We start from the raw sequence: 10,917 nt of genomic DNA, 5'->3' as shown, positions 1-10,917 counted from the left end.
GTTTGTTACAACAAGTATTCAGCGGTCCCAGCGTCAGAACACCATTGTATGTTTTGGTAAGGGGAGCAAAAATGATATGAGAACCAGGTACCACTATATATGACAGTATATTAATACGAGGTTTGAATAAGTCCGTGTTACTGCCCTGAGTTTGCGTTGTTTGTGAACTGCAAACATCGAAGTGTAGGCCATGTCCGTGTAGTTGGCTACTGATCCGAAGTACTCTTCAAGCATCCTGTAAAACCCCATGTATGATGGAGTCAGTGTATCGGGCATGGTTCTATGATTACGTGTCCTCCATTCCGTTGGTACGTGTACCAGTTGGGGCATAACAAGTATTCCAACCTTATCTGTGAACTGCATGGGTCCATATATCGAGTGGTTCCCTGGAAATTGTGGCACTGTCTGAGCTCACTTCAGACCTGTTCCGGTCGTAGAGACGAAGGCTTTGTTCGGCCGGTTAGTGGTTGCAGATAGGTTTTCAGACCTGCCAACTCTCACGCCTTTGGCTTGAGACTCACGTTTTTTAAGCATTTGTCACGCTCTCACGACAGACATTGATAATCTCACGCTTTTTTTAAAAAAAAAATAACGTAAATTAATCAAAGCCACTTTTTCACTCATTTTAAATCACTTATAGGGTGTTAAAAACACTACTTCTCTTCAGATTCAGGGGGGCTTCGCCTCCCTGACCCCCTACCAGGTCTCCGCCCTGGACCCGGCCGCGGCCTGCAGCCCCTGGACCCCGGCTTCTCAAGCGTTTTTTTCTTTGGAGGGTTGGAAGCTCTGGGTCTTTGATGTCCAAACATATATCCAGCAGCGTGTTGATGTGACAAGCACGTGATTTCCGGATGAGTCGTAGGCAGTCATCCTTTCTAAAATATCCGTAGACACACGCAAACGTGCCTGATGTTGTTGTGTATCAAATCAAGGTGTCGTTGTAAAGTGTGAAACACTTGTAGTACAATATGCCATATCCAGACATCCTGGTGGCTTTCTGATGCGACATAGGTTGATGACGTCATAGTGTTATGACATGGTAATAAATGAGTACGGGGGTACCCCGACGGTCAACTAAAATGTAGCTTTACGTATCAAAAGAGATAACTGGACCAAAACTGCATACATCAGCTAAAACATCTGTCAGTAAGACCATGCGGTGGGAACGTGAGTGTGGCTAAAATCTGATTCAGAACACCTAAACATAGTCTTAATATCTTCAGCTCCAGTTTGTGAGAGCACAGTTATACATTACCCATTTGTCTAGACAGGCTACGTTTCTCTAGTATTCGGCAGTGAATTTGAAACTTGAGTGTGACTCATTCAAGTATTTTATGAATGTTCCTAGGCGTTTTTTCCCTTCTGTCAAAACTTGCTTCGTCAAGAGTAATCGTGCGACAGCTTGAAGATCATTCGCATATTTACAGCATATATAAAAGGAAGTGACGCACACGGCAGCAAATTGCAAAGTACGTTTTAAGGCTGTAAAATAATATTTTTAATATTTTGTTACGTTATTGTTACCCTTTATCCAAATGAATCGAAGTTTCAGATTCTTTGGTTAAAAAACATGTTAATAGTGTTACTAATGTGAATGAAATTTCTTGATAATTTTTGGTGAAGAAACTATTTCGATTCTTTACTTGTCTTAGTAAACGTTTAACAGTGTCATTTGCTTGTACTGTGTGCTACAGAAAAGAAAATGGCAATACCGTAGATAGTAGAGAGTTGCTTCAGCTTTAATCGGTATTGCCGCAGTCATGTTGAATGAATTGTGATTATGTGGAACATTGTTTGACAGAAATGAAGATTAAACATCAGTCAATTGAAAATATGTATAAAATGTCAAATGTCAGTAGTCCTTCCCGATGGCGACATTAACTACCGCGATAATAGAGTCCCATGTTATTTTTGGGAGCAAATAGAGAAAAAATGTCTTTTAGCGGCATTTAGAAGTTGTTATATATGACCAAGATCTTTTGTGGATAAACCTTTTTAATAATTTTTGACACACAACGGTTTGGGGTTATTTCAGACCCCTTCATCAGGTGAAGTCATGTATATAGAAATATAGAAGCGGCCAACAGAGCGATTGTTCGGAAGAAGACCCACAGGAATGTTGGCAACATGAAGTTGAAAACGGATTCGAGGTTCCAATCCCGAATTTGATTTTTTTTGTTAACATTTGGGATTCGAATCCCCAATCTGATTTTTTTGTGCGTGTGTTTTGAAACGGATTCAGAATGGGGATTCAAGTTCCGAATCTGGTTTATTTGTTCACATTCCGGATTCGAGTCCTGAATTTGAATTTCCTGTTTAGAATCGGATTCGGGCTGGGCATTGGGGGTTCTTCTTCTTAAATGTAGCTTTATAGTCTGGGTATGGAATCAGAAGTGGTGTCACAGATTCGTCGAGTGCTACCTTGGCAGCAAAATCGGCCATTGTGTTCCCAGAAATGCCCACGTGGCTTCATACCGAAACATAAGTCTCATTAACCTATTCAGACATTGGCCTACTTTTCAGCCGATCCGAATTGTCTCGTGTGAAAAAATGAAAATTGACACCACAAACAGCTCTGGTTAAACCGAATTTCAATTCCTTGTTTCATAAGGAAATGGTATTTACAAGAGAGTTTTAATTTTAAACTTCAATAAGACCGTCTTTCTATACCTTATGTCGAGGTGTTGGCAGCATACCTTAACTATGGAATCACAAACTGCCCCTGTTTGATAAGATCGTAAAATGATTCACAATGCACCTGGCTCACTGGTTAAAACTGTTATGTGTTCCTTATGCTTATTTAGTGTAGTTCTGTGACGCACAATGAGGTTAGTGAAATATCACTAAGTTATCTAGCGGCAGAGCCTCGCTTTGAGATTTCCACGATTTCCAGGTTTCCGTTTGTCAGAGCAGGCTGAACGACAGAGCACACTGTAGGATTGGAAGGATTAGAAGGAGCTTAGTGTTGCAATATACAAGTGCGTAGACTTATCAAATCATACTGATTAATATTTATGCATCCAGTTAAATGACAGAGTCTAAACATTCTGGATTGGTTATCACACTAAGTTGCACAAAAAGACGGAACCAGTTAAACAGGAAACGAGACTGTTATGTAATCGATGATTTGACATGGTAACCAACAAAATACGATGACGCATTGGCCAGTAGCAAGTTCATTATATACTGAGTACACATGAAAACGCACAACTTGAAAAAAAGGTCAACACTTAAGTTCAAATGAACTTCAATATAATCTTTATATAACAACAACACTACAGTGACGTCACCCGACATGCCAGGTGCATGAAATGCGAGAATTTCATGTTAACTGTAACGCTAGGCAATTATTCGCAAAAACGCAACATTTTGCACGCACACCATGGGAAAAATGAATTTCACTCTGAATGTGTGCACATATTGTCTTTAAAAGCATGTGAATCCGAATAAAATTTCACTTCTTCACTGACACTTGTGAAACGCCGACACGATGCCGCGACTTACAGCCCCTGAACGGGAACGTGCCATAGTCATGCTTCAAAATAGCGCCAGCACCAGGGAAATTGCCAGATGACTACACTGCGCACACACAACGATCGCAAAACTCCATCAAAGGTTTCTGCAAACGGGGAGCACTCAGGCCGTCCTCGAGCGGGTCAACAACGTGTGACAACGGCACGTCAGGACCGTAAGATAGTACGGGATCATGTCCGAGACCGAACACTACCAGCGACAAGACCGGCTGCTCAAGTCCAAGGACAACGTGGATTCATTCACCCAAACACCGTACGGAACTGTCTGTGAGCTGTAGGCCTGCGTGCACGACGTCTTTATTTCGGCTCCATATTGACGGACCAGCGTCTACAGTGGGCAAACAGCCACCAGAATTGGCGACTACGACAATGGCACAGTGTCATCTTTTCTGACGAGTCACGATTTCGCTTAAGGAACGCAGATGGCCGTATACATGTTTGGCGGAGACGTGGTGAACGTATAACGCCGACTGAGTCGTTCAGACAGACGGACCGTTGGGGTAGTGGAAGCGTTATGGTGTGGGGTAAAATAAGCTACCGTCACAGAACCAATCTCCATATCTGCAGAGGAAGGGTGAACCATGTCGTGCCGTTCTTCAACCAACACCACGATGTCCACACGTTCCAACAGGACAACGCTAGGGCACACACTGCAAGGGTGCCCATGCAGTACCTTGCACAGCAGAACATCCCGCTCTGGCACCCGACCTCGCCCCTATCGAGCACTTATGGGATGAAATTGGACGACGTCTTTCACGTCGACGCCAGATGGACAACATCCGAGAACTTGAGGTTGCCCTTGTTCAGGAGTGGAGTGCTATCCCTCAGAACACTATCCAGAGACTGATCAACTCCATGCGACGACGATGCACCGCATGTGTCAATGCAAATGGCGGTCACACCCGTTATTGACTTTCCTCTTTGACCCCTACACCAGTTAAGCCTCTCTCGCGCATTAACACTATCGTGAATGAAATTGAATGATGTTCACATGTCTTCTTAAATCATTCATTATCTCAAATACATCCTAAGTATATACTTCACATATCAATCCGTGGAGCTATTCCAGATTTCGTGAGTGGTGCGTCTTCATATGGACTGAGTATATAACTCCATAATTTCTACAATAAGTTTTTAATTGCCTGGACGCAAGAAAGAGAGTCAGAAGAGATTATATGTTGCTTATATTTAGGATGCCTTTGAATATATTTAAGAGCCGTTAGTATTGCGTTTGTTTCTGCTGTTATCAGGTAGAAGTTGACATCCATAACATTTTGTCGTATATTAGAATACCGACTTCTAAATGCCTCTCAAGAACCTCATCAAACAATAAAGAAGAAGTTGACATCCATAACATTTTGTCGTATATATGTTATCAGGTATTTTAGAAGAAACTGTTCTGGATCCAATGACAGTGGCACAAGCTATTGTGCCACCACCCCTGGACCCATCTGTAAATATGCATGTATGTATTATATTTATGTCTTAATTGAACAAATTCTTGTTTATATTGTATTTCATTAGTATATGATTTTTTAAACTTTGTCAGTGTTAGGTCAACTTGTGGCCTAACCAATTGCCAAGGAGGAGAAGAAAAAGCGCTGGAGCATATTTAGTGAACCGTTTGAACTCCATCGCGGTTTTTTTTCAACTTTATAGGCTGAATTGGCATTTTCGATGATTTGTTTCCGTAAGTGCATACTGAAAGGTATCAGAATTTGCAAAGTTGTGTTTTACGTTGCATGTGACCTTTAAGATACCATATTTCCATGTTGTATCATAAGCGTTTTCAAGGTCTAAAAATATTGATACAGCATGGTGGTTATTTACAATGGAATTTTGAACAAATGATTCTAGTCGAACTAAATGATCAATAGAGTTTCTATTTTTTCGATCTTCCAAGAAGATGTGAAAAAAGAGGTTTGTATTTACCAGGATGGTGACGTTTTGCTACAGTGATATCTACATTCAACATAATACATGTTTGATGTACACATGGAAAAGAATCATGGACATATTTGGAGATCATTTCAATTTTCTTTCTGACAAGAAAATGACACCTTCAGTTACATTTTTACCAGTCATGTAGCACTTGCATCTGCTTATCTGGCACCTCTTGAATCCAGCTCAATCTGAACTCAACAAAGCCGCGTCCACCCAAACTGAAGTGCTGAGAGTAAGGAGGTAAGGTTTGTTTTTTTGGGTTTTTTTCAGTAGACATATCTTCAACCTTGAGTCCCATGGTCCAGTCATTGGTATTGTTGCCAGACGGAACCTTGGGATTGGGGTTACCATGATCATGGTGCGAGACCACATCAGTGACACCTCCTCAGTGTAAACTGCAGTAAACTATGAACTACTGTCACTCTGCAAGATAGGTGGTGCACCAATGAACAAGAAGATGTCGACAAACTGACACACTACTTCGTGGTGGTCAACGGTCTCAGCACACAGAACTTGAGATGATCTTGACAATGCATAATCCATTTGATTTTCTCTTCACACATGGATTGCATGCCAATCAAATTGACTTGAGCATGTGAGCCAAAGTCCTTAGAGATGATGGGGAGAATAACAACTCCAGCGTAGTTGTCCTATTTCGTTTTCTGCTGGCATTGGATGCAGGGAGACTTGAATAACCTACGGGATTCAGGAGTGATGTTGGCATACTTCTTGGTACCTTCATATTGTCTCTATCACTCTGTCCTGTTGCAATACAGTCCCTCTGGATGATGAGAAAGGCGTCTTCAATGGAGACGAAATACACAGATCTTCATGTTCTTCTTTCTTCCCAAGCAACATCTTCACACCACCGCATTGAAACTGCATACTTCTCGAGCAGAAAATACCCATGGTAGGACTTCTTTGTTTATGATTCAGATTCCAGTAATTCATCTATGGTCTTTTGATATTTATGTTTTGATATTTATGTTTTAGGGAATCAATACTCGCTTCTTGGTGTCACATAGGCGGTGTCTTTAACGCAATTCTCCTTTGTGAGGTGCGGATGTTATATACTGTTTCTGAATGAACAAAGCCTATAGATGGCTTCGTAGAATGGATAAACGTCTTACAATCACACCCCATAATCAGTAAGGAGGAGTGTTTAATACAATTACCAGAATTACAGAACAAACAAGTCTTGCTTAATTGACCTTATCTTGTTTTTGATGTATTTTTGCCCTCAGATTTTGTCTATTTCAAATTCTCCCATGAGCAGTAAGAAGGAATGCGCCATACACATAATTACCAGAATTAGAAAAAAAACAGATTTCCTCCTTGCAGAATTCCTCTTTAAAGTGTGTTTCAAATTATTGACTGTGTTGGTCTTTCTTCGTTCTTCAACGAGAGCTCATGCATGCAAGCAAAGGTGGGGCGCTTCAGGTCTTTTTGACTATCTCCGGCGGAGGACAGCAACGCCGAGGATAGATACGTTTAAAGGGTGAAGGTGCAAAGAGTACAGTTGCGTAACCTGAAGTCCCGATTTCCAAATGTGTAAAAGAAATGCATACTAAGGGTTACAATACCGAATACCCCATGCACGTGCCGAATCTGTAAAAGAAAAATCCCGAATTTGAAAAAAGAAATAAAGATCGGGATTCGAATCAAAATCGATTCAATTCAAATTCTGAAACCCGAAAGTTACCAAAACTCAGATCTGAGGTAAAAATATCAACTACTCTTTTAAGAAAAATTGGCTGCTCAACTTGTAAGTGTTACAGATCTATAGTTTCAGCATCCATGTACATCACCTTTTTATGAATTGGCGCACTGATGTTTGTTTCCAGAATGTCGGGAAACATAAATTTAGCAGAGATAAGTTTGAAAAACTTGTTAAGAATATGAACTAGGGTAGTCGCTGTTAATTTTAGTAGTTCGCTTCCTATACGACCTTGTCCTGTAGCATTAGCTGTAGTTCAGCATCGGGATTTTCACCTTCATCTCATCAACGATAATTCCATTCAGGGCACTGGTAATATCTTCAACGTCATCATAGAAAATGTTATTTGATGCAATTAGCAGAAATAACACATTTTCGGTTTGCTTTTTCATATATTTGATAGTGATATGATCTATGATATAGGATATTTATATAACGCACATATCCACGCACCAGTACATGCTCAAGGCACTGGTATTATTCCCTCGATCACTGGAGTCAATCCCAACAGCACATCGTATTTCAGTCTCAACTCCCTGGGGAGTATATAACTCTTGCTGCCACTTGGCGCACCGTGTTTATTGAGGCTCTCTCATCCTAACGAGGTACCCATTCACAGCTGGGTGGACTGGGGCACATAGTCACAGTACTTTGCCCAAATTCACTGCACCTTGTTGTACCTGCAACTAGATGTTTGCACGTATTTTTGTGGCCACAATCTGGTCATATACCAATGAATTCGTGGGTTCTTTTACGTGCACAGTGTTGTGTACTGTACACTAGGGGTTGTGACAACACTGAAAGAGTCTGCACACAATATTGACTCCAAGGCTTTTACAGCCGGTCACAGGTGGGCTCGATCCTGACAACTCAACCTCGCTGGATCACTAGCTTAGCGCTTTAGCCAGCTCGCCCAATGCGCCCCCAGTTCGCCCACTGCGCGCGTCTTGACTAGACACCACCACATTGTAGTACCGTTTGGAATATTTATTATTTTAATTATTTTCAATCCACAATGTCTTCTGACTTTTCTGACTGATGATATTAGTTTGTTCCTGCATATTTTAAATTTATCCCAGTTTGCAAGTCTATTTCGATTTTTTAATAAATTAAGGAATGATATTTCGACTTTTTTTCAACAACAGAACAAATAACATTATTTAACCACAGTGAATATTTTTTCGTGACGGTGACAGTCCTTTTTTTATGGATATCAACTTCAAAAAAAAATCTTCATTCTTATGTATTTTCACTTCTAAATGACATTCAAAGACTTGGTGACAGTCCTATTCTGTATATTATTATCGAGAATATCTATAATTTTACTAGTAAAATCTTCAGTGAGTGTACTAATATCTTCAGATGAAAACAAATTGTCAGCGTCTATGCCATTAATGTCGTGATTTATGCCATCTACATTCGTCAGAGAGTAATGTTGTATTGGCACCTTAAAGGTGTGGTTTTAGGGACCCATTTCAATGGTATTAACAAATAAAGTGTAATGATCTACACTATGGTTCTATGGAGCGTACACCTGTCTGTATGCAATATGAACACCAGATCGAGCAAAGGTACAGAACAGGAGGTAGTTCTTGTGGGCTCTGTAATTTAGTTCAAGCCGTACATAAGTTGTCCATGTTCGATCTTTTGACTGGTTTTACATAGAACATCTGGAGTGAAATCGCCAGTAACTACTGTAAACATGTCAAGGTCAACTGCACTACCTATTACTCATCAATTAAGTTCCAATAGTAGACACGTTTGTCATGACAACAAAAAATTACCAATTAAATTTTTGCAGGTTCAGTGGGCATCCATGTCTCCCAAATCGGCAAGTTGGAAATGCTTCATCAGTTTAGCGCATAACTGTGTTGTTAGCATGAACCGTAACGCCTCCAGCACGTGTTCTGTCTTTTCGAAACGGTAACTGGAAACCAGGGATCTGAATTTTCTCACTTCGAATGTCTTCTCATAGCCACGTTTCAGTCAAACAGAATACACCAGATGATGTAATTTCTGCACTTAAAATGCCTAATTTGTCCATAACACGACGAACCATTAAATTTGTGATGTTCAAGCCTTAATGATATTTAGGTCCAGGATAAGGATAAATATCTCCACACAAGAGGGGTAGTAAAACAGAAAAATTATGAAATCACTCACTCACTCATCAACTTACTTCATCTAAGCCTGTGGTATTTTAACATGATGCATTAATGAATTGCGGCCAGTGCACAAATACTGTTTTACGTCTGTTTCAAATTTCACCATAAGCGTCAAGTTCAATTTATAATAACCCATAAATACATTTAGCAAAGTTCAGACCATGTTTGTTGGGATCACGCGCTGTGTAAATTGAAAGGCACGACTATATGTAACATAAGCAGACTGCACGTACGTGTACTCTTTACTCTAGGGGGTTTAATACCATTAGTTTGACATCTCATTTATAAATAAGAGATCCCAATTCAAACGTCTGTCAAAAAGCTACTAAATCCATGTATTTTGTATTATGCAGAAGACGAATGTTACATTTCTCAATACAATGTGAAATAAATATCTTTGATTCAATGGTGAAACCAATCTGGTTGTACGGTTGTGAAATTTGGGGATATGAATTGGGCATTTGGGGGAAATTAAAAATGTAAAAAAATGTTTTGTGAGAAAATTACTATCTGTAAATAAAGGTACCCCATTGTATATGTCTTTTGGTGAATAACTTGTGTCAACTTTCTGGTGATGTTAAAACTCTAGTGATGTTAAAGGTTGTGCCTAAACCATTTACAAACAATTCATTTCAGATATCGTTAATCTGTTCTATTGTATATATTATCTATTATGAAGGTTTTCGCAGCTGAAGTTGAAACTTTTGACAATATTGGTTTAAGTTATGTATGACTTTACAGTTTCCCATTGCATTTTCCTGCTCATTTGATTATAAATGCTACTCAAACATATTCTATTTATAAACATAAATAATTTCTTGACATCATTATAAATGAAACCCCGTCAGTAAAGCTACTCATCTCGACATGTAGTTACCTTAAATCGACCTTTTTGACAACAGTGCTCAATTTTCTCCCGCGAACGAATTTTTCATCTGAGGGACGCGCATCCGTGACGTAATGTGAGGTATATATACCTTTGTGGGTTGTTGTAGTATTCATTTACATTTCCGGGGATAGATGATCCTGTTTATAGGTTTATATGTTTGTCTAAATCTGCAGTCGTGACAATTGTTTTGAAATATGAGAGCTTTATTTTTCACAACCTACTGCCATTTAATCTTATACCTGCGTCGCTTATTTTCCGATATATAACTTGTTTTCATAGACGATTCCGTCTAAAATCACTTGCTGTCACAATGGTTATATATCGTTTTGCAAAGTCCTTTTGGTCATGATTCAAAAATATATTTAAAACTGACTAAGTAGTTTTGATCTGCAAACCTGAAGAAATCAAACCATAATCAAATTGCTGTTGAGGATTGTTTACACCGAGTTACAAAATCAAAACTACTTTCTTCTGGTAGTAAAATATGTATTTGTTGGTGAACAATAGGGTTTTGCATGACATTGCTTCTAACATAACAATTTCACCCTTGGAAGCGATGTGGGTGTCAATATAAAACTGCACTTAAATATTTTGGTCACTTCGATCACAATCTCGCTTCCGACAAAGAAGTCGTTATGTCACAAGTTGTGACAGGCTAAATTCTTTTGG

This window comes from Haliotis asinina, unplaced genomic scaffold (genome assembly GCF_037392515.1).
Source record: "Haliotis asinina isolate JCU_RB_2024 unplaced genomic scaffold, JCU_Hal_asi_v2 scaffold_18, whole genome shotgun sequence".
NCBI classification, from domain to species: Eukaryota; Metazoa; Mollusca; class Gastropoda; order Lepetellida; family Haliotidae; genus Haliotis; species Haliotis asinina.
This window is presented reverse-complemented; position numbering follows the sequence as displayed.